The sequence below is a fragment of the Plectropomus leopardus genome, chromosome 22 (assembly GCF_026936395.1).
Source record: "Plectropomus leopardus strain MGB_pleo_1.0 chromosome 22, ASM2693639v1, whole genome shotgun sequence".
NCBI lineage: Eukaryota > Metazoa > Chordata > Actinopteri > Perciformes > Serranidae > Plectropomus > Plectropomus leopardus.
Window position 1 is genome coordinate 9,575,604 of NC_142197.1, and position 26,029 is coordinate 9,601,632.

A 26,029-nucleotide genomic window follows, 5' to 3' on the forward strand; every position below is an offset into this window, starting at 1 on the left:
CAAAACAGAGTGCAACATTTTTCTGCTGTGTGAGAGAAAGGGAAAAAGTTTTTCTTATGTGCCCCATGGATTCTTGTGTATTTGGCGAGAGATGAGGTCTTCTGTTTGGTCCCAGTGCTGCGGTTTTTTTAGTGCAGGTCCAAGGCCTTCTGGCTGTCCAGTATATGTACTCTCCTAATTCTCTGTCCACCTTCTTCACCTGGATCTGGCTTGCTAAAATAAGTTTAATAGGTAGTCATAAAGGAGCTACAGCAAGCAGAGTGTTCACGTCTTCTTTGTTAGGTTTAGGGAAAGATCATAGTCGGGGTTTAGCACTTAATTAAGATTAAAGGGGACAGCATCTTACTAAAGTCGTGTTGGATTCAGACTTAAAATATTCACAGGTAATTGCCACTGAAGCTTCGAAGGCCCAAAAATGGTATTCGAGATGGCGCCTACTTATATTACTTACATTGTTGTGAACATAATCAATACAGCCACTAGAGGACTGTATTAACGTACACAACTAATTGTTTCATCCTTCCTTGGAGAAGAGTGTCAGCACTCTTCAGTTCAAACCTTGTATTGACCCTGGTTAAGTGCATGAATTGAACCAATAGAGCCTTCTTCAGTTGTTGCAAACAGCTGCTCGATAAAACCCATAGCACCAAAAGACCTAAGGCAATGTTCATCAAGTCAATCACTTGAGAGCAATAAAAAAAGGAGGATAGGAACATGTCCTCCAGCATCACGCTGTGTAGTAAGTGCCTGGGGTAGCAGCTGAAGTTGGTTTTGTCGGTCTGTCACAGTTTCAGATTTCAGACACAGACAAAATCTTGGGTGACATATTGACAGATTTCATCTTAATAAGCTGTGGGAGAAATAATTCCTCATTCAAGTTGTGTATTGAGAAGTATTGGTTAATTGGTGTGATACCAACTGAGAAGAGATAACAGGACAGAAAGTCGGTGTGAACTCATGTTGCAGCCTCCCTCTTCCATTCAGGAGTGGTTTTTCCATTTTGGCAAAGATGCCCTCTTTCATTCCTGCAAACCAGCATTTTCTTTATTGGTTTTGGAGTCTGTGTTCTACCTTTTTCTGCTTCTTGAATGAGAATGGTTTTTAGGATGGATAAAGAGCCATGCCTTAAAAAATACAAGGGTTGAGTTTATAAGGGTGTGCTTCTTTTGGGTAGTGGTGAGAAATTCAGTAATTCCAGATTTTCATGGTAGCAACTATTTTATATTGCGATTTGACGATTGCGAGATAAACTATCGAAATAAAGAATCCACATAACAACATTTTTATCAGTCTCTGTTTCAGGGATTCAAATACAGTGAAGTACTGTATGCCAGGTGTAAACGTAGCAATAACTCTGCATTTTAGCCTAAAATGCCTAACACAACCAGTGATGAAGAAAAAAACTAGTGTTCTTGCTAATCTTAATATTGATGAATAAGAAAAATGAACTCGATGAGCCACAATTGATCCTATATCAATAAATGAGTTTAATGACAACACAAATCAGGTCAGATGGGCTCTTAGCACAGCACCTACATGGACAAAAAATACCAAAAACTAAGAAACAGAACAATAATTTAACTTTTAACAGCACATTTCACACGTCATACAGCTGTGTCTTACATTGTAGTCTAAACATCCACATGGTCTTGGTCTTGCAGTATCTTTATATTCAGTTATCCTGGAGCCTTTGAAGGACTGTAAATGAATGTAAACCAACCAAACCAAGAACTTACATGAATCACACATCTCCACACAACTAAAATTACATTCCCATACTATCATATGTAATAATTTTCTACGACAACCAGTTTGTAGAACCTTGCTTTGGGTGGTTCTTTGCCTCTGCGTCATCCACTATAATCATGAGTATCATCCCATATATACCACAATAGTCTATTCTCAGCCATCCAGCAATTTTATTGCAGCAGCTGGTGTTCACTTTTTCCCCCTGCGTTGATCAAGCACTATTCATTCACTTCCTGAAGTCAGACTTTCTAGGCTGAATATGATCGTCAATCTTACAGCAGAAACCACTTTCTATAATCTTCTTTCTTTCCTCTGAGACGCAGCGCAGTAACTTTCTGTATTCATTGTCATGCCAGGTTTTCTCCTACTAGACATCCCATCATTTAATGTGCGTTGGAGGCTCATGTATCAGCCTTTAATGGGAAAGCAATATGCTCACCTTATTTACACATATAGTGACAAGTGTTGAGTATTACTGACATAGTGGAGGGAACACTACAAAGCTTTTCTGTGGCTTATATTTAATGCATATATGATATGTGTCTATGCCCATCACATGTGAGCGTAGCTCATATCTCATCTGAGGAGTGATCACTGTTGACATTTTTCCTAAGCTATGAATAAATCCTTTCTAAGCATCACCCATTGCCTATTTTAATAGTCATTCATACCTCTTCAAACATTATCTTTGATCAAATAACCATTTTGTCATTACTGGAATGAGAATTTTTCTTTTAATAGATGGCACGGGGCATTATGTTTTCTGTCTGTCCATATGCCCATTTGTCCATCCCATACTTGTGAACATGGTATCTAAAGAACACCTTGAAGGAATTTCTTCAAATTTGGCACAAAATTCCACATAAACTGAAGTATTTAGTGAAAAGAATTGGGTTGTTGAAGGTCAGTGTCACTGTGACCTCACAAAACATTCCTTGCGACATCAAAATGTTGATGTCAATGGCAATGCTGCATAAACACTTTTCTGGCCATTATTCAACGTCATAAGTCAGGTCAAATACTGAATTGGTGACTCTTGGTTGTCCATCTCTAAACTGTGCTGACTGCATAGATCTAGAGATCTGTGCTGCCGGGGGGAAGATTTGTGCAAAACATGCATGTTTCACAGACATGGATGTACACTGGATTTTCAACTTGAATGGTTCTTGCAGTCGTAAAACTGCAAAACGGTAATTCTAGTTTTCTCTCTGTGGTGACCATTGTTCGCGTGACACTGCCAAACAATTGCTGTGTCATCAAAGTGTCAGACTTCTCCTCTCTCCATTAGCCTCACATGCCAACATCTCTCAGCATGGTTGTTACCAATTGTGACTAAATTAGCTTTTTAGATCTCATCTTTGTTCTTCCCCTGATTTATTATACGAAAAAAAGCTTGGTTATGAGTATGTGTACGCCCTACAATGCAGGCAATGAATCTGAGATGTGTTTGTTAATAATAAAATTTAGAATCGAGGATTTGATGATTAGTGCACACCCCGCAGAGCCAAAGCTCACAAACTAGACAAAGGCAAAGATACATAAGGTTTTATATCCAGACAAGTCAGCTGAGAGGCTTTTTGTACCTTTTTTTTTTGCGTTTGTCATTTTTCTGCTTCATTATGAGAGACTAATTTTCTGCACCACCGTGAAAGAGAGAGGCTTGATACAGATGGGGCCTTGTTTGATAGCGAGCCACAAAGCTCAAAGAAGTCATTTCAAAACTTTTCTTCCTTGGCATCCTTATCAAAGGAAGACAAGGGTGATAGGAGAACAGGGAGGAAGCTGAATAAGATTAGCTGTTCTATAATGGACTTAGAATGGGTATCATGGACTTTAGGGTCATGTTACTTGTTCAGCATTCAGAGGACAATGTCACCTTTTCAAGAAAGTAAAAAGATTAAAAGTGACTCACAGTTTCTTGCTTAAAACAACATATGTGCTACAGAATATAGAAATTATTGATGTTCATGTTGTTAACAATAAATGTGCTGCAGGAAGAACATTTTATTCAGCCTGTTTTGAAGTAAAATAACATTTAAATATTAAAATGTGTTTCCGCTTTCACTGACAGGTCAGTTTTAACCAGCATACATTTTGACAATGCTAATTTACATAATCATATAATTTGCATCCTGGCTTACATCGCTGACTTATTTTTAGCCGAAGCATCTCTTCTCATCCTCTTCTCCACAATTAGATGAGCAAGTAAAAATGCATTTACTGTATAAGCATCCTTTTCTGGGTCATAGATAAAAAATGATGGTGGCCAATTAAACAAGACGTGGTTTTAGGATTACTGCTTCTTCGATGTAAAACTGTTGAATATAGCCATAAAAAGATTCCACCACGGAAATAGAGCATTGGAGGCTGTTTCAGGTCCAACTGAGTCGATGCTCCACATTTAGGAGAAGTGATGCAATTTAATTAATTTGATTAATCTCATTAATTTTTACCTTAAGGCTCTCTATCAGCTAGCTGCAAAACGGAATCTGACATCAGACTTATCAGGTGTGTCATTAGGAGATCATTTTTGGGGGAAATGATTAATCATGGAAATTACAAGAGAAAGGTACAGATGAAGATGTTCTCTGTATGAGTGTGAGATTGTGTATATTCCATTTATATACCACTAAAAACAAACAGTTGAACAAACATCAGGGTGATAAGAACTACCTTCAGTGATGGATACCATCTTTTTGGGAAAATGTATTTGGTGTGAACATTGAATTTTTAATTTGGCCTATGTCCCATTCACTAACAAGCTAGCTAACCAGTGGAGACCACAGTGTAGGTAGTGGGCACTGTGTTTCCACATGCTAATGCAGCTAGCCAGACATTTACAACACATATCATTAAAAATTCATCACCTCCAAATTGGTACTGCTTTGAATTGAGCGCTAAAGCTCACTGAGTCGATTCAGCACCCAGAACAAAGGAAAAGTATCTTGTATTTTGAATCATTTTGCATTTTTTCTTAAAAAAATAACTGCTGGGTTATGGGTGCCAAGCTGATAACTGATATTCTTAGTTGCTAATTAACAGAGGCAAGTCGCAAAAATTTTCACTGACGTTTATAAATTATTTTCACTCAGAATTTGGTGTCTTGCAACACACTATCCCCTCATAGTGATAAAAGACACTTTTTATATCACCCTTTTTATTAACATTTAAATAAAGTTGCATAATTACCCTTAACCTGTACTAAAGACAGGAGTCTTGACATGAACCTGGGACTCTGGTGTCACAGTCCTGCACTTTGCCTGTCTGCCATCCTGTTTAATTAACTAAAAGTGACATTGTCTCAGAACATAATCGAGACAGCGATTATGTTGTCTCCAGAGTGTAATCATTAAAAACAATTTAGTTACACAAATGCAATTTCTTAGAGACAAAAAAACAAAAACAGAGAATTTAAATATGTATCGGACGGATCGTAAACATGCCCAAGGTCTACCACTGCTGCGGGTTGAATGGTGCAGCGTTGCACCATGTCCTATTTTCAGACACATCGTGAGTATTATTATTATCACAGCCATGGCATCCTTCACAACCCAAGGGGCTCCCATTTTGTCACAGGTACACAACACATTCCATTACCTCCCTCAGCGGCGACACAAACACACCATCCGCGTTTCCCCACAGAGCACGCTGGCGGTGCGTTAGCCTGCCTGAGTGTAACCTAGCCGGCCCGCTATCGCTCGTCTCATCCGTTACACTCTGCTCCCATTCAATCAGAGCCCTCACGCCTCAGAGGAGCTGCAGATAAAATTCTCATTATCTTAGCTCACAGAATTAAAGGGACCAGGACTGAGTTGAGCACACACATACAAACACACACTCTCACTCTCTCAACAAGGCAAATCTCACACAAAGAAGTACAGTAGACTGTTATCTCACTCCTTGCACACACACATACACACACACACATGCTCCAAACAGGGACTTCTAACTCATGCTGAGTCTCTTATCCTAATTTGTGCACCAAGGGAGGCTTTATTGCAACACACGATTTGTTTCCATCCCGGTGCTCTCTTAAGGAAAGTCTGTTTCAAATAGATTGTTGCAAAGATATCTGCAGTGGTGTACTTTCAGGGCTGTTTGCGTTGTGTGTGTTTGTGCGTGAGACCATTATCCAAATTTGTGTTCACAGCAGTTTTCGCTGTGACACTGTACTCTGCTGTGAGCAAGTAATTTTGTGCTCCCCATCACCACCCATAAAACTACGCCGCTGCCAAAGTCTGTGAGACAGCGTGTATGTGTGAATGAATTTTTTTTTTTTTTATATGTGCCAGAGCATCGCTGTGAGGGAAAGTTAGTGATTTGAGATACTGTGTGTGTGTGCACATCTCACAACGCATCAGAGACCAAAAATCTGTATCGGTATCGTGTGAGCGAGCGTGAGCTCCACACGAGTGTATCGGTGGTGCGAGTGTGTGAGTGAACGTCGCCGGGGGAAATTTTCTTCAGCACATGGAAACCCCATTGTTTATTCATGCTTTCTAAATTGAAGTGTGCATCCCTGTATTCTCCAGGCTGCGCTCTCTTGTGTATAACAGACAGTGAAGGAGGGAGCGAGAGAGGAGCGCGAAGGAGGGGAGGAGATAGAGAGCCCTCTTGAATCCGATTTCCTTTCTTAAAGGCCCACTCCAGTAACTGGTATTCAATAGAGAGGAAGATAATGAGAGTCATTTGTCCATATTAAAGGTGATTCAGAGAAGTTCTCTCCACTCCAAATAAGAATCCAATCCAGGCTCCATTTCAGTTCGGTTCCTTCGAAGCCATCTCCAGCTGCAGGTATTGGATTGACACGTACCTCAATAGCAATCTGAGTTAGAGTGCACGCCAGAGTGCTTCCTCTCATGACCTCTCTTTCCCCGAACGTTACTGATATTGATTGTTTCCATTTACAATCGCATCGATGCCTTCCACTGTCTCTATCTCGCGTCATCTCCGAATCGTCAATATTCATGCTGCGCCGAGCCCCTTGATTTCAAACCGGACTTTTTTCCACTTGAACGCTCAATCAATTGACGATGGCTGCGCTCATCAGTGCTTCGGCGATAGAGCTTTCAGAAGGTGTTAGGTGATGAAAATGTTCATCGGAATACCATAATATGATTAGGGTTATAAACACCGTTTGGTGTGACATGGAGGCAAACTCGTCTTGCGGAATGCAAATCAGGCGCTTATGATGAATGCCTTTGTTACCGTAGCTGACGTGCAAATTGAATAAATCAGCATCAGCGTAATTTAAAAGCATTGCTGTCACCTGGGGGATACCGAGGGCTCTGAAATATTTGTACCACACTATAAACTGAAGGCACAGCAAGGACAAATGGCTGCTTTTGGCAAAGCATCCGTTCTCGCATCCTTCGGTTCTCTCTATTCATTAAAAGCAGAAGTAGGTCACCTACAAAATGGCCGCCACTTGGCCACCCTCTCCGTCCCCCTTCCTGTCAGCATATGCTTCTCTGAGGCTGCAGCCAACAAGAGGCTCCTGAATAATACACTCAAACAAAGCACCCCAAAGACAGACATGCAGGAGATTTATTACTCCATATTTAAGGCTCTTTTCAATATGCATTCCTCAGCCAATTTTCCTTTGCGCCGCCTTTAATTACCTGTCTTAATAGGATCCCTGTAAGAGTGGCGGGATGTCTTCACTAATGTCTACTTTAGAACGGCGGGATAATTACACAGCCCTGAAATTTGCAGAGATGCCTTTCAAAAGCGAGAGGAGTGCAGTGAAGGGGAGGGCTACGGGACGCCGTCCTCTCTTTTTTTTTGTCCTCACAATTTGCATTGTCCAGTTTACTGAGCATAGCTTTTAATTAGTGAAGTCATGTAGCCATTGTTTTGTCCTATAGTGCGAGTGCTCGGGGATTTGTGCTTTTTTATTTCTGTGTGTGAATTCCTTCGTCCTTCATTGTGTGTTTGCATACCTGTATTGATTTGTTTGTGTTTGTGAGTGTACTCCATATGCTATCAAGGATCTCCTGTGGCTCTTTGTGAGTTCCCCTCCAGCAATAACCTAAATTCACACTCCAACTAGCAGAAGCATGACATACAGGCCCTCATGTTCATGTTTCTTTATTCATTCATTTTTGTTTTTTTTTATATTCACTTTTTTTTAACCCAGTTTTCATGTGCTGTTATCGTATAAATCGCCCAACTACGAAGCTATGCTTGAGGAGAACCATGTAGTTATTTCATGTGTCCATATAGACCTTCTTTCTTATTTCTTTGTCATTTTAAACCCTTTATTCACTATTTAGTGCATACATACAATCAAATACAAAGTCAACAAAGCAGTGATATTGGATTGGATAAAAATAAAAAAAGCAACAACGATAATGAATATAAGGATACTTTAAAAAAAAAAGAAGAATTAAATAAAAGAAAAAGGAAAAATGAACAAGACAATTAAAATAAACAAATGAAGCATTGACTGCTTGGGTTTGCAGGATGAGTCTGGTTGAGCGTTAATTAGTCTTTCTGCTCATTCCACAGACACAAACCCTTTTTCTTGTTTCCTTTCCTGCTTTCTTTCCTTTCCTTCCCCAGCTGGCTGTGTTTACATTTATATCTCTATTGTGGCATCAGCTCAAGAAGTTATTGAAAAATTAAAGTAAATGGGGGCCATTTCCAACAACAGCAAAACTGTATTAAAACATCCAATTCTCACATACAACTGGCTCAGTATAATCCAAGTTTCATTATATTCAGTTGTGTTGGCCAGTAGTTCTGCTGTCACTCACCCATGCCTGTTGCTTCATGGTCAATGAGCGAGCTGGGAGCAGGACTTAAAGGGAATACATGAGCAGAATTCAAAGGTTCACTTTTGCCCAGGTGCACTACTTGTCTTTGTAAGAGACTGGCAATGCTTCTGTTTTAAATAGTAAGATTTGAAAGAAAACACGTGTTTAGAAAGTGCTCAGAACATGATTGGATAAATGAAACTTGGATTATACTGCATGAGTTTTGTCAGAGTTTGATATTTTGATATAGTTTTGCTTTTCCTAAACGCCAATTACTTCAATTCATGCATTTTTGGATTCTTCGTTCACCTGGAGGCATGCGTGAAATACAGGTTTCTTAACTAAATTTAACATATCAGGCTGAGTAATTGATGTGCAAATGATCATTTTGGGGTGAAGTATCCCTTTAAGTCTACGGCACATTCATGTATGCGCTTATGCATGCACCACTGATCTATTCATCACCATGGGGGGCAATTATTTCAGCTCTTAGTGCACCCAATTAGCACACCTTTGAGACAAATTTATGTTTTATCTCCCAAACTCAACCAGAACAGTTGAAAATTGTATATCACTATAACCGGCAAGACCAGCTGTAGAGTCCATGGGTTGAAAGCACTGGTTGTGTTCACCAGATGGTAGGCTGAGGTCCCCTCCAGAGCTGCCCGTTTCAGATGACTGTTACTGGCGTTTGTCCTGCTTATGCTTATGTATTTGATTTTTAATGTCAGCATTTCCACCATGTGTGGCCGAAAAAGTAGGCTCCTCTTGCACTGTGTGCAGAATGCTGCATTTTTGTTAGTGTGTACAGGAAGCCTCCTGGAGCTCTTAAGAAAAGGCCGACTCTCTCTTTGTCATGACAGTTGACCGTTAACGTACTCACGGCGTCTGTGACAAAGACTTGCAAGCATCATAGCAACAATCTTGACAACAACACACTGATTGACACACATAAAGAAAATTCAATATTTAGTTGAGAGCTGTGGTGGATTTTTTATGTTTTTATTTTGGGTTTGGGTTAGGTAATAATGACTAGGACAGAACATCATCTTTTTTATTTTACATGGCAAAAACATGGACAAATTAGAAAATAAATGTTGAAAAGCCAGATATTTTAGTGTTGAACACGTATTTTTCAGAATCAGATCATTGAGCTTGAAACTGGGACAAGTGGGGACGTCTGGTCACCGTGATCTGGCGACACACAGAAAGACAGGCAGCCTGTTGCTTTCATCCACATTTTGGCACATGTTGGATCTGACATGGCAGTGGCCAGCCCCAAATCCCTTTGCTGATACAATCAGACCATGACAGGCTTGACCTCCGTTCAACTGCTCCTCTGACTCAATGCCCACCCTCTGAAACTTACCTCTACCTTTTGTTTATTTACACCATACTCTTCCACATGGAGCAACACAGCTGCAGAAATACAACCGTTTCCCTTTCAATCCGCACAAATATACTGTTTAACCTACTGTATCGTTCTATTTTCTGCTCTAGATTAAATGCAAATAAGGCTCAGTGAGTATTTAAATATATGAAAACACCTGCATGAACCCCATCGACATATTTACACATATAGAAATACCAAATCAGGCATAAAAATGCTGTGTACTTTAAGGGCAAGTCATTTCTCTTCAAGTCTCACTCTTGGTGGTGGGGGGGGCGCATCTCATCTGCTCGTGCATAATCACCCTGCCCTCTCCGCATATGCTCTACATTAACGCAGAGATTTAACGTAACCAGCCGGCCCCGCAGACAGGTGCCATGTTCCTCCTGCAGCATGAATATGTAAAAGACACTGTTGCAGCACTCAAACAATTTGCATAAAAGATGATGGCTGCATAACGTGAGCATGATTTGCAATGCATAGGGAGCATGTGAAGGTCGCGTGCTTCATATATTCTACGTTCCCTCCTCTTCCTCTCTGACCTGCTAACAGTGACAGAACAGACAGACAGGAGATTTAGTCTTGAAATGCTCTGTCTTGTTGCATTTTCGATGTGTTCCACCTTGAAGTGACTCCCTCCTGGCTAGTTGAGCGAGTAGGGAGTGTTTTTCTCCGAGCAAATCTGGAAGGAAGTAGTTTATAAATAAAGAGAAGCAGAGAGGATCACTTGCGGTGTTCAATGGGGCCGCTGGCGGGACAGCTGGTAATTCACAATAAATTGGAGTGCTGAAGAAAGCCAGCTGCCCTGCAGGGGATGGGAAAAATGTGTGGGAAAGAGTGACTTGGAAAGTGAGCGTACACCTTTATGAATGTATGTAAGTGTGTATCTGTGGAGCTGACCGAAAGTCCTCACGGGGTCCTCTGGGAAAGTGCCCTAATCCGAGCTGCGGTGTATCAGGAGTGGATGCACACTGAGGTGGAAGTGTGTGTGAGTGTCTCAGTTTGCTGGGGTTTGATTTCTACTTTAGATGTATTGATTCTGTCAGTGCTCCAGAGGCACGCAGGGGCTTGCTGGGATCACACCTCAGCTTTACAGAATAATCGCCTGCATCTGGAGCCCTGTGCTCAGTGGCGTCAGCGACTGTGTGAAGCTCCCTGTTGAATGTATACACACAAATACCACTAAACATGTCAACACTCTTGGAATGACTCACACACTTTGTTACAGTCTTAGAACTTCCTCCACCTACCTCAAACACACACAGACAGCTAAAGGAAACACTAGATCTTAACAACAGTAATATCTGCCAACTTGTGAAGATGGTTTAAATACACTTTACATTTCTGCAGGGCTCCCACAGTTATGAAAAACCTGGAAAAGTCATGGAATTTCACTATCATAAGTTCTGGAAAAATCATGGAAATGTGTTGTCTGTTGTACATCTTTATGTAACATAACAGTGAATTCATTTATTCAAGGAAGGGGCAGACAACTTTAAATGGTTGTATTTAGTATGTATTTTACCACCAATTTTGGTGATTTTTATAGCAAACTTAAAATATTTTGGTGTTTTTTTTATTTTTTCAAGACTTTTGACAATTTTTATAGAAAATGTAAAAAAATTGCAGAACTTTTTTCTTCTTTTTTTTTCTTTTAAAGTGATGATAAGGGACTGTTTTTAAGTACTGTATAGCTACTTGCTGTTTTTTGTTGTTGTTTACCTCCCTAGACAGATGCAGAGTAGCTTCTAGCTTACTGCAATGCACTTGCTTTAAACTGTGTGCTTTCCCTGTAAAAATAAAAGATAAATTCAATTGAAATTGGATTAAAGTTAAAGTCTAACATAAGATAGTGTCACTGCAGGGATATGGCTGTAAGTCAGATATCAAAGAATATCTTGTCATCTTTTTGCTGTTAAAATTCAAAGATGTATGCTACTATTCTAAAGCAGGACCTGGGTGCAGTATGCAATAATAACAAATCCGTTAGCTATTTTTACCCTCCCATCCTGACAAAGGAAATCATTTGTCAGTAAGAAAATATGTCAAATCATTGTCTCTATTTGGATTGTGGCCAGAAGGTTTTCTGTGGTTCTCCTCAGCAGCAGATGAGCTCCCTGTGGGAAACTAATTTAGTGCTCACACTGTACGTAGATGGTCTCCCACCAGGCTGCTTTTATTATTGGGTGCGTTTTCTCTCCCTTGCTCACTCTTTTTCTCTCCCATGGTTCGGCAGTCTCCAATCTGTCTCTTTCATTCTTCTTTTGCTTTTTGTCTTCTTTTGCTACTGTTCTCGTCACGGCGTGTTGCATTCATCTTGCTTAGAATAAGTATTTTCAAAGTACTTATCAACACTCTTTTCTCCTCTTTGTCAAACTAGGGTATTTATGTCTTACTTCACTCGTCTCGTTCCTTCTTTATGTCTCTCTTCATTTCTCTGCTTCTTATTTTTCCGTCCCGCAGTAGCTCCACCCACCATCTCTCGCCCTGTTCCTCTCACTCACTCAGTAAGCAGCTTGGGTTTTTAAACTCTAGGCTATGGCAATAGCACACTGCCCATCTGTCACGGCGGAGAGTTGCCATGAAATGGCCAACTCCTCAGCATCGCCGTGTGATCTTCTTATATGCTGTGAGCATGGCACTCACCCATCTCCCTCTGGGAGGAGAGGAAAAAAAATGTCCCCTCCTCACCCTGTAAGGCAAAGAGAGACTGTCAGATTTCGACTGAGCAGTGAGGAGATGGGCTTTCTCATCCTCTCAGGCTCATACTAGAGGGCACAGCTTAAGGGGAGCAGGCGGCCCACGGTTATGGAATTATAAGAAAGACACCCAGCACATCAGGTTAAGTCTTTGGCAGAGGATTATGGGTAAACTGAAAGTGTCCCTTCGCCACAGCAACCACAGTTTTATTTTCTAGCTCACAGGCAAACTAAATAAAACCCAAATGCAACCCAAACAGAACTGCACCCATACATAAATAATCTCAAAGTACACCCAGATGCACATTCACACGCACAAAAACACTCATTTCAATCCAAGATGTGCCAAATCTCCCCACAGATAAACCGCTGGGTTTGTCCCCCGTGTGTGAATAAATCTGGCTGTTAACATATCCACCCTCAACTGACAATTTAGGGTTTATGACGTTCCAGTTTACTTCAACTCCCTGCTCACAACGCTAACAAAACATGATTGCCCACTCATGTGGCTCGACCGCAATAAATTGGAGCAGTTTTATGTGCATGTGGAGAGAATGATTCAGAATCAAATTTGTGTCTTGATTTCTCTCCGTCAGACACAGCACAAAGCTCCCAGCTGGAATTCAGCACCATTTGGACGAGGTGAATTTTCGGTTCCCGCTTGCTTATGTTTACTTTGAGTGGACACCTGAGAAAAAAAAAGCAGGCTTATATGATCGGATAAGGAAACGGAAATGTAGGTGAGAGCGATTAACATAAAAAGAGGATGATCGGCAATGAGTCAGTCGGTCAATACGACAAAAGATAATTGCCTATTTAAGGCTCAGAGAGTTTCCAGAGTTCAGAATTGGCGTGTTTGCAAGGGCCCACTTTCCATTTGCAGTCTGTCTGCTGTGGCTTATTCAGGAGCCTAATAGAGTGTAAATTGTTTGTCCAGAGAAAATGGATATAAACACATTCAGTTAGCTCTGAATCATGTTCAAATGGCATTATATGCAGCAGTTTATGCTGCTGGGTAACATGGAACACTGGTAATGTGGCTTCAGCAGAATTACCACTTTGCTTTAGTATACTTGCAGCAGACACGTCTCCACATTTTTGGATAATTTCATTCAAGCTGATATTTATACAGAGCAAATAATATCCCAGCTCCATGCTTTGGGTGCCATTGACCTTTACATCCGTTTAAACTGTACATTGAATTCTACTATTAGGTACATTGCGAGCCTGCCCTGGAGATGTAGTCTTCATCTGTTATCTGCTCCATAATTTATAACACTTGTCTTGCCGTGAACTGTGGCTACATCTGATGTGTAATCTAGGGAGGATCGATGCCTGACAGCTCAAGTTGGGACAGAATACCTGTCCTGTCTAACCTCAAATGTCTGGTGGGAAATACGGTAGGAGACATTTTGAAAGTGCAAATAAAATTTGTTGGCAGCTTAATCAAAATGTCAGCCTGTTCCTCTCCGTCCTTTCTATGCTTCCCCCTAATTCTCTGCAATAAAACTGGGCAAACTGCAAGTGATGCTCAGCATGTACACACGAGAGTCGGACCCTAGTAAAACCGCAATTCTAAAAAAAAGTTGGAACCTTGTGTAAAATGTTCATAAAATCAGAATGCAATAACGTGCAAATACACAATATACACAACAAAAATACGACATGTAATTTTCAAACTTTGATCCTAAACTTGACGCCTGGAAAACATTCCGAAAAAATGTTAGGACAGGGACGTGTTTACCACTCTGTTACATCACCTGTTCTTTAACAACATTCAGTAAGCATTTTTGAACGGAGGACACTCACAGTTAAAGTTTTTAAAGCGAAATTTCTTTCTAAAGAATCCTGATTGGGGCCATAAAAATCCTCAAGATTTATGGACTGTGCGGAAGAATTGGTCAAAATCCCTTTCGGATCGTTCCATTTTGTACTCCTAATTTTAAACGGTTCAGAACATGTGGACCACAAACAAACTGGTTTAGATCCTAAAAAAGTTGGTTCTCAGCTAGTGTTAAATCACCTTTTCTTTCAACAGCACTTAATTAGTGTGTGGGAACTAAGGACACTAATTGTTGAAGTTTTGAAAGTGAAATTTCTCAAGATTCAAAAGTAGGCCCCCCAAAATCTTAAAGATTTATAGACTTTGGACAAATGGGTCAAATCTCATCTGAACACTGTTACCTCTTTTCCACCCAGGTGGAACTACCTCCGTTCCAGTTCATGCTCCTAATTTTGAATCGTTCAAAGCATTTGGACCAAATACAAATTAGTTCAGAACACTAAAAGTAGGTTCCCAGCAAGAACCAAGAAAAGAAACAAAGACTTTTTATGTGCAAACCTTGATGGCATCAGTTGGCATTTTCTACAAATTAAAAAAAGGTGGATGGAGTCTTAATTAATGATAAATGGACCTGCACTTGTATAGCGCCTTTCTTGTCTTCCAACCACACAAATGTGTAATAAGGGAACAAAAGCTCACAGGGCTAATTTGGTGAAAAAGGAGTCTGTGAGAGATCGTTTTCCTCATACAGGAAGCGTCTTGAAGCTTGCATTGTAAACAAAGGCTTCATCAAGTATAAAATAAATAGCAGAAAGCATGTTCATTCTTCTTCACTGTGCTTAATTTTTTGATTGAAAAGTTAAGATTTCTTTATAAGTGTAGTTTTATTGAGTTCAGTGTTGCAGTGGTATACCTGTTTCACTATATATTTTGGTAGAAACATTGATGAACATCATACCATATACATCTGACTAACATTGTTATTGGAATAGAATGCAACTGGAAAGAGATTTGTTTTGTTCATTTTCAAAAGGGAGAATATTTCACTAAGAAAACTGATTTTAAGTTTGAATTATATAAAGTGCTTGTTCAACCAAAAAAAAAAAAAAAATCCTTTAAAGGTCAAGGCAAGTGATAATAATAGTTTCATTCCAGACGCCATGAAACCGTGATATTTTCTTTTCTCATATCATGACAATTTTTATACTGTTGCAGCCTTGATTAAATTAATATCTATGTTTGGTCTGAATTTCATGTGGATAGCTGCTTCAAAATATCTTTAATGAAACAAAAATTATGTGTTGAAACTTATTTTCATCACTGTATGTCAAAAAGGATTTGCAAATCATTGCAGGCTGCTTTTTTATATGTTTTACACAGCGCCCCAACTTTATTGGAGTTGAGATTGTAGAAGTATCTGTATTGTACGTTCTGTACCTTTGAGGGGCAAAGTAGCTGCTTTTAAGTTCTCTTGCATTGGTGGAAGATATGCAGGACTCGGTATGGTGCCAGACCATCAGTTTTAAAGAAGATATTTCTACGTCAGACAAACCTCGAACAAATGCAGCGCCTAGAGGACACTCCTCTCTGTGTTTATTCATATTTAAAAAGCAGAGAAAATAGAGCGTTGGAATTTCTTACTGTAGCCCTTCTGTGGTGTTTTCCCCTGTGACATCATTTGGTTCTGATGAAACACGAAAGGGCTCGTGTGCCTCCACCCTTTGTTAGCATTGTTCAAAAGCAAAGTTTATCAGGTGGACCGGCAAGTTTGGGGAATTGGAGCGTAGCTTCCAAACTCATGAAGAAAGCAGTACCTTGAAGCTAGAACCCGTACGCTCTGCCTCCTCGCTTTGTTGACAGCTTCATATGTTAATCCATATTTTTTCTTTCTACCTCTGCAAATGTGTGCTGATGCCCGTTTTGAGTGATTTCTAAGGGAAAATTCTGGAAATTGTCCAGAGAAAGTTTTCACTTTTTTCTCCTCAGAAAGTCAGAGCTTTGTGTAGAAATGCCCTGCAAGGTGGTACAGTCAGTGTACTGCAATGCATCTAAGCTTGGCAATGGTCGGCAAAGCAATTTGTGCTGCCCTGGAAGAATACAGGATGCACAGATAAAAATGTCAGATGTATAAAAAGCTAAAATATGCATGGCATCATTTTTATTTTTTACAAAATTGTCATCTAATTAAGTGATATTGTTCTGTTTTTACTGTTTGCCTGGCAGTAATGCCTGGCTTCATCAATTGGAAAAAAATCCAAGAAAACACTCTCCATCGTAATCCATTCTTACACTGCTGCTTAGTCAAGAGTAAGCTGCGTCTTTGCCATAAATGCCGTCTTTCGACACAATAACAGATTTTATATTGTAGCGGGATTTTCTGAACAAGATTTTATATCTCAAAAGCCCCTTAATGCTTCCTGCCATGTCTCTGTTTCAGCCCTTGTTGGCAAAGGGCTCACACTTCTTAGCTGCAGGCCACACCGCAGTGCAGCCGTTACCTCCACAGTTGCCTGATCAGGCCCAATTTCAGACACAATATGCTCTAATATGCCTTTTACTCACTGCCAATTGTCTGTCCCGGACGCAGAGCCTCTGAAGTGATTGAAATGAGAGGAGCAGAGCCAGTAGGATGCTGAATACGTCTCCTGATGCATTTTGGGCCTGCAGTTATCCAAGTTTATGTTTCTGCAGATATTAATTATGTTTGTGCACTGCTATTTATTTTATGGGTTTTGGCTATTGCACAAACAAAAAAAAAACATCTTGTGAAATTGTAGTGCTTTAGTGTATTGAGCTTTGATTAGTTGCCTGTCCCAATTGTGTCCAACCTGTCAAGTTTGGGCCGGGCCATAATTCTTATGCCCTCATGGCTAGAGGCATACATTTTCGGGCTTACTGTACGTTCTCGAGTGTGATATCTCTAGAACACCTTGAAGGAATTCCTCTAAATTTGGCACCAGCATCCATTTGGACTCAGCGATTAAATAATTAGAGTTTGGCAGTCAAATGTCAAAGTCACTGTGATCTGTCTCATTCTCATGAGCGAATATCTCAAGAAGATGTTTAGGGAATTACTTCAAAGCTGGCACCAACGTCCACTTTGACTTGATCATGAAGTGATTAGAATTCGGTTGTCAGAGGTCAAATTCACTGTGAATGTGTCTTTCTCTTTCTTTCTTTCTTTCTTTCTTTCTCAGGAAGGCCTTTATGGAGTTTCCTTAAATTTGGCACAAGCGTCCATTCTGACTTACAGATGAACTAATTTGATTTTGGTGGTCAAAGGTCACTTTGACCTCACAAGACCTCACAACTTGCAACCCTACTTGCATCCCTTGACTTTACATTCATTTATTTGTAGTAACAGTTAAGATTGTTTTGGGGCCATATTTTTCCTGTGACATTACCGTTTTTTTAATTTAAAAACTTAGTTTTTTTGCGATACGTCACAACCACTCTCTCCAATTGTTCTGCTTCTCCACTTCCTACCCTCCACCTTCCAGTATTTCTATAGCGCAGAAGGTTAACTGACCATGCATTGTCTTACATGCGGGCCTCTTCACTCTCCACTACCTCCTCTCCCTCCTATCTCTTCCGGTTGCTCTGCTCTCCAGTCCTCCTTCCTCTCCCTCCAAGCTAAACGTCCCCACCTCCCTCCACTCTCCCTCTATCTTTCTCTCTTCTGTCCGCCATGCTTGGGTAGCTACTTGTGTCCCCATGGGGTGGTCCATCAGCATGCGTTGCTGAGCCCTGACTGGGCATCAGTGCCTGGATTCCTCTCCAGCTGAGTTCAGGTATCATTTGTTAGCACAAACCCCCCACTCCACCCCACCACCACCACACACCCCCACCCAGTCCCACAGCTGCAGGCCCAGTGAATCAGTAAGGAGACTGTGTCCTGGATTTGCTTTATAGAGACTCAGAGCTCATACCAATATCAAACTGAAGTATAGGAAGCCTATCATTGTTGCTGTTTAGAGATGCATTCACTGAAATTATTGATAGTTAATTTTAGCTTTTATGAAATTATAACTGCACAGAGTAAACATTCACCAGAGGTGAAATGATGTGACTATAGGGCTTTCTGTCTGTCTAGTGAAAATGTTACTGTGTAATTTCCTTTTTAAATTGGTTACCCAATGAGTCTCTCTTCAGCCTCTGTGCAGACAAATTTGGAATAATGCTTGAGCAGTGCTTAGTTTGAGATGAACGGATTTCGAGGCTGAGATGACAAAGAGTTGCAGAAGTTTGACTGTCATGCCTGAAAAGGGGCGGAAATTAGAATGTGCACCCAGATGTCATGTTTCCATCACTCCCGATCAGAGCTGGAGCAGATAAATACCTGTTTCTACTGCAGAGTCATTTGTTCTGGAAGTTAATGCCAATTGTAACCTTTCCCACTAAAGTCAAAAGCCAGATGTTGGTGTGTGTGTTTTTTTTTTAACAGAAACCAACAGAGTGTGTTGCAATTCATCTGCCGCTCCACTCGGCTCTTGACCCAGAGCTAAAACCTAACAGGGTTGCCAATACTTATAACCTTGCTGTATTAAAGCAGCAGTGCAGGTGGAAATTCCAAATAAGCAGTGTAGTAGAAAGGTCTTAATCAAAAGCTGCCCTTCCTCAGACCTTGTCTGGTACCTTGCACTCTTCCCACCGTGCTCATACCATCCTGCTGTGCCCAGCTCCCCTTGACCCACTAAATCCACAGAGGCAGCACTAACACAGATCTGAAGGACTCTTGGATGTCTTTCACACTATTTGGCTGGGTTCAGCTGACCTGAATTACATTGAATTTGCACTTAAACTTTCAAGGAAAAAAAGTGTACATTTTTTAAAACGGATGATGTATTTGGACATTTTCGAATGTAAAGAAACTAGTCTCACTCCCAGGATGTCAAAATGTGACGCTTGGGTACATTTAACTTGTATGTGAGAAGCTCCAGGCTTTCTATCAACTCCAGTGTCAATATGTCCATGTCAGTTAGATGTTTAGAGTAATGGATGTAGTTGCATGGAAGTCTGCTTAGCGTAGGCAGGATCGCTGGTAAATACCAGACTTTGACCTAGGAAAGCAGTGTTCAAGACCAAAACCCAAAAAAAAAGAACATTGGTTGCTACGTTTGTGTAGTTTTTGATTTAGTAGTGCACTTTCAATTATCTTTGAATGTTGAATTAGATATCGAGGAAACAAATTAAGACTAATAGTTTTACTTACATTTTTCAAGACAATTGATTTTCTAGATTTTTTTTTCTTGGCAAATCAACTTGTCAGATTTTACAGTGTAGATTGTGATTCTGTGGGAAACACTGAATAAGCAGAATAATAAACAGCTAGCAGGTCATCATTGTGAAATGAACCTCAACAGGGTGACGTAGGACCTCAACGCTTAAATAGTACACCATCCCTTACTAACCGCAGATTATCCCAAACTCATCTCCGTGTGATAATTCATATTTCCCCCTGACTGATTCCTACGTGACTGTGTGTTCTGGTAAAACATTCACCATGGCTCATAAAATCCCTTCACATTTAGGTGATTTCAGCAAACATCTCCGTCATTTTGATGAGACCACCACGTGCCATCGCTCTCTGCCTATTAAAGGAAAGTAGCAACGCAACAAATGACTTCAAAAAAAATTGGAAGTGATCCAAAGAAATGCATTCTTTGCTCTTTTCTCTCCTCCCGCCGTCCTGAAAAATTATATTTCATGCATGATAAGCTCCAGCAAATGATATTATGTTTGTATATCATCTGTTTCTGGCGTGTGCTCAGATCATAATGACGGATAGCTCCTTAGGAATGCCGAGGCACTCTCGGCTCCCCTATTCTCCGGGCTCAGGGATTTTTCTAACAGATTCATCTGCGGGTGTCAGTTTGTTGGCATTGATTGGGCCTAACGGGCTTTACGTGGAGATAGAAGTTTGTTTGGTAAAATTGCAAATCCGGGCTGACAGTTTATGTTTACTGCTTGCTGAGGAAGAGTGTGAAGTAGTTTCCTTGGGGAAATGAAAACAAGAAGAATCACGGAGGGTGTAATTTTCTCTTAAGTCATTTACATTCATTTTGACTTTACAAAACATGCATACGTCTCTAAATTTTTCATAGATCCTGCCCTAAAATGACACTCCACATCATTCAGGAAGCAATTTAGCTCTGCATGTTCCAATTTCTCAACCTCCCGAGTCGGAAAATGCTTCTTCGTTCAAAATTATCAGTGCGTATCATCTCACCTGACTTAATTTGCAAAGCTCAGCTCAATTAAGGGTGCATCCCATTTACCACATTAACCACATAGTATACCTCCCTGCTTATGAGAGGTCATTAAAACATTCACCTTCACAGGTCAATAAAGATTTTAAAGCCCTGTAAGATCGCCAATGGCTCACCAGTCATTTACTCCACCACTCAACAACACACACAGATGCACTGAACAATTATACTGGTCTTGCTGGGATCAAACTCAACCATTCCAGCTCCCAGCGGGCGGCTGTCCGTTAGGCGAACAGGTTGATCTCATTAATACAGCTCGGGTCAATGAAGTGTACAATTGGTGGCTCTAATGACTTGACTTCTCATCTGCAATGCAGTAAATGATGGCATATCTGATTTAAAGGCACAGGCTGCAGAAAATTTCCTTCCATCTGATTTGGTGTGAAAAATGTAGCAGAGCTCCCTCGCTTTCAAACGTCTCCTCTATAATTCACTCAAAACACTGTGTCGCAATGTATTTTTTATTTTTATTGCATTTTTTAATAATCACTAACGCTGATGAACGGCTTCCCATAAACATATTTAAGGTTATGAGAAAATCATTGAATGTATTACACATTTTTTTTGATGACTTACAGCGCTGGGTTATCTTCTCGACAATAATGCCTGTGTGCATTTTTCATCTCCCTCCACAATGCCAAATAATAACCATCGCAGGATAATAAGCAGCTTTACAAGTCTTCTGTCTAGTGTGATATTAAAATTCCCAATATTGGCAGGAGGCAGGACACCGGGAGTGTGTGTGTGGGCAGAGGAATTAGTGTGTGTTTATTCACATTCATACCTCCTGTGATTATTTTTGTGCAGAGATTTAACTTTAGAACAGGTAGGCATACAGGTAGTATTTACTTTCCCTATTCCTGCCCTTCTGTGCACACGCTGCATGCATGCCAAGCTGGTTTGTATGTGAGCATTAATGTGTTCAGTCCCTTCAGGTTGTGACACCGGGGAATCCATCAAGCACATTTGCTTGTTTTGCGTGGCTGGGCACCGGCTAATCAATCAGCCCCCTACCTTTGATGTCTAATCTTGGTGCAATTGCCGCAACCCCCATGGGGATTAATTGATCCGAGGATATCAAAGAGAGAATGTGACGGCACTCCCAGCAGGTCAAAGGCCGTGAGCTTTGATCCCCAGACACAAATGCAGATCACGTATGGTGTTGAGTTGGGTTCATGATTTTTCGGTTGATATTCATCTCACGTGTGTCTCTTGTTTTTTTTTTTAATTCTGGTGTTTCGTAATATCCGTGCATGGCAGCCATGGTGTAATCAAGATTAGGGGAAGGTCATTGTTTTGAAATAAACTATGGTTAAAGGTGCATTAGGTAGAATAGGCAACTAAAGTACTTGGGAAAGGTAGAAATAGATTTTAGTTTTGGTTGTTTAACCCCTTGAGACCTGGATCGACATCGGTTTTCTTGTGCCTTTCTTAAGCTGTTTGACCCTTTGAAACCTGAGCAGATTGGTTTTGAAAACATGGGAGGGAAAAGGCAGCGACTAACTTGGCAAGAAATTTCCGAAAGATTTCAAGAAATTAGTGAATTGTGACAAAAAATGACCTAAAAAAGAGCACTCAACCCCCTGCACTGGCACTAAATGTTGGCATTGGACATAAATTGTAAGGTGCAGAATTATCCAAACTGCATAAACAATTTAAAATCAAATAGGCTAGATTTCTTTCAAAAACGTTGGAAGGATTCAGTGAGCAACAAAATAAAAACAATGACCCAAAAATTAGCAAGAAATTAGTTAAAAGCACTAGAAAATTATACGAAAATTAGTTGCAAAAAAAGAAAGGAACAAAGAAGAAGTTAAAAAAACGAAACAAAAAAGGCAATCAAGAAAGTGCTGAAAAAAAACCAATAATTTTGTAACATTTTTAAATATCCAATTATTATTATTAGAAATATATTTTTTTCTTATTTTTTTTTACCCAGACATTTTTCCTCTCACCTTTTGTAAAATCATGCTCTGAATCAACTAATTTGTAAATTGATTAGTTGAATACTACAGAGAATGTCAGTCAGCCATGATTTTCATAATTGACTACAATTCTAATGACAGGATGCAAACTCACTGCATGGAAATCAGACAGCCTTACTTTTGTCTCACTACATCCAGAGCACGCTACCTCCTGCACTGGCACTAAATGTTCGCATTGGACATAAATCGTGAGGTGCAGAATTTTAATATACAGATTTAATACCTAGAGATACTTGGCAAGGAGAATCCTATGCGGGTTCTGTCACTGTGTTTGGGAGAAAAAATTAGACTGAAAATGCACCTTGAACTCTGTTTCAACTCTGTGTTTTTGTCCAATTCATTGAGCATCTTATTTTAATTAGCCAGTAACTGGCATGTAACACATTTTCAAGATTAAATAATTTTTTTTAAAAAAACTATAAAATGAGACATTTATTTTGCTGTAGCTCCTCCTACACTTCTTAGAGCTCCCTTTCACACTTTCGATTGCTGTCCAATGGGCCTGACAAGCCCTGAAAAGAGACCCCGCTAATCTCTCCTCAAGCGTCAGCACCCTCCTCTGTTCTCCCTCTGAAAAGATGCTGTTTATCTGACCAAAGCCCTTCGCAGTGCCATTTGTGCTGCGGGGTGCTTATCGACCATGAGATAATTCAAAAAGCCCCTCAGCCAGCTTCTTGTTCATTAAAAGTTTCCTCAGACTCCTCTTCAAAAGTGCATCCATCTGTCTGGTAAGAGAGACGATGGAGAGGAATGTGAGGAGGGACGTGTGTGTGCGGGGAGGGGTGTGGACATTATCTCTCTATCTGAGTCCTTGTGTTGTTCCCTTTGATTTAATTTCCTTTGACGCTCCTCCTCTCGTCCTGTTCGGATCCCTGATGGATTGAGTCGAGGGCCTTGGTTTAAGATTTGTTTCCCTCCTGCTTGAGTCGGCTCGTTATTTGATCAGCTTTGTTAACTCTGATCAAATAACGATGCTGGATGTTAAAAGGGTGTCTGTGACCTACATAGGCAGTTCCGCCGCTAATTTGCTGCGGTAGACCTGACCAGTTTTTACAGCCCAAACTTTTGACTTTAAGGGCGTTGTTTTGCATCAATTTCACTTAGATCCACTGGTTTCCATTTGAATCCAGTGAACCAAAACATCAAAGTGAACTACGCATTGAATTTAACAAGAAGTTCCAGTTCAGTGACTCAGTGAACTTTTTTTTTTTTACGACCTTGAATTGCCGCCCAATCCCAAACTAATATTTGTCGACGCAAATAAAACAAACACAGACTGAGTAGCAGTGGTGGACAGTAACAAATTACATTTACTATATTTACTCACCACTTTAAAACCAAATTGACTGAAGCCAATTTGCTCAGAGTTCAGGGGTTTACTTGCAAAAGGCATCTGAAAGCAGCACCAGGAAAGTGATAATTCTCCAAGTACTCTACTTAAGTACAGTTTTTGAGTATCTGTACTTGAGAATTATTTTTTTAATATTATTTTGACTCCACTACATTTCAAAGACAAATAATTACCTGTGCTCCACTACAATTTTATTATTGCTTGTTACATTTGCTTTGAAGTCTGTGGATGTTTTTTTCTAAAATGCCAGTCCATACATTTTGATCATGCAGTTTTGCGTGTAGTTTGTTCGTCAAAGTGGTGTTCCCATACCTCTACCTCGTGCATGCGCTACTCAGATTGGACAGCTCATTGGTAGAGACGGGTAGAAAAGAGAGGTCAATGGCAAGTGGTTGTGTTTGGTTATGCAGTGTTAGTAATGGCTACAGCAGCAGATGGAGAAGAAAATTCCCACCACATCCCCCCAAATTTTTTCAGTACTTTAAAATAGGACTCTTAGCATTAACATGTTAATCACAATGTGATTAAGATACATAATTAATGTGTTAGTTTTTTTAAATGGCATTATTGCTGGCTGACATTTCTGTCTTTAAGAGGCTACACCAGGCTGAGTTTTAAAGCTAAACTGGTAGTCTATGAAATTAGAAGATATCTCAAGATAGCTTAGTAAGGGGGGCAGAATAAAGCTCCAAAGTTAGGCTAATATTTGGCGATGGAAAAAATGGCATGGCCATTTCACAGGGGTCTCTTGACCTCTGACGTTAAAGATACCCGAATAAATCTGTGTTCTGTGGATACCCATAAGTCTCCCCTGTACAGACATGCCAACTTTGTGTTAGTCCCATGCATTTGATTCCCAATCAAGAAAAATCTGGTAAGAATTGCTTCACCTTGTCAAGATGGACTTCATGACTATTTTGTAATGCAGAAAAGTAGAATTAAAAAACGTGATTAAAAATGCAATTAACCATAGAAATTCTCCCATTAATACAGTTAAAAAAGTAATCTTTTGACACCACTAATTTAAATTTTTATATATATTTAAAAGCAAGTACTCCAGTACTTTAAATTATAATTTGACTCAACAACTTTCACTTGTATGGGAGTAATATGTGATCAGGAATAGCTGTACCTTAACTTCAGTAATAGAGTTGTGTACTTTGTCCACCAAGGCTGAGTAGCTTCCAGGATGACAGTACTTCAAACCAGCACTTCAGATTAGCTCCAAGTAATGCTCAAGGATGGTAAAAAAACAAAAGCGAGGAGAGGAGTTGAGAGATTTATGCTTTTCATGCGGCCATGTGTTTAATTTATCAATAAAGCTGTCAGGCCTCTACTAACCTGGGCGGGTGTGCCCTGGCATTAATCAACGCCCCGGCATTAATCTGTTGGTCCAGAGCTGCCGTGGCAAGGTTGTCCCTAAGCCAAAGTTCGATGACGGATGCCGATCTTGCTGAACAAGACGCCATGAGGGAAAGAAATTTAGGTCTACACACAACTGTGTGTAGCAAAAGGAGAGACTGAAAACCATGTTCAAGTGGAGGGGCTTACTCCCTTGGTCCGCTGTGTTCTTGCTTCTGTTAATAAGCAGGTAATTATGGATAGTGGTTTGGGCCATCCGTCAGGGGCAGGCAGCGGGCAGATTGATACCAACAGAGCCCCATCCTGTTTTCATCCCCTTTGCTTTCAAGATCCTCAGGACGTGATTTGGGAAATGGCAAGCTCCGGCCCACTCATCCATCAATTTCCTGCTTGTTTCCCCAGCGGAGGGAACCAACATAACCCTCCCTGGGAAGACGGTGTGCCAAGTGGCTCTGGGAAAATTGGAGGAAAATGTTAAGATGTGAAAAGTGAGGAGAGGTATTGTGATGGAATGAGCAGCACAGCCTTTGTGAAGGATTTAGGGCATAAAAGAGGGACAGTTACTGTACAAAGACATAATAAAAGGATGCTGCTGCTGCTGCTGCTGCTGCTGGTGATGATGGTGATGATGATGCAAGAGGAGTAGCTGATGTGAATACTGACTACAGAGCTTTATATTATTT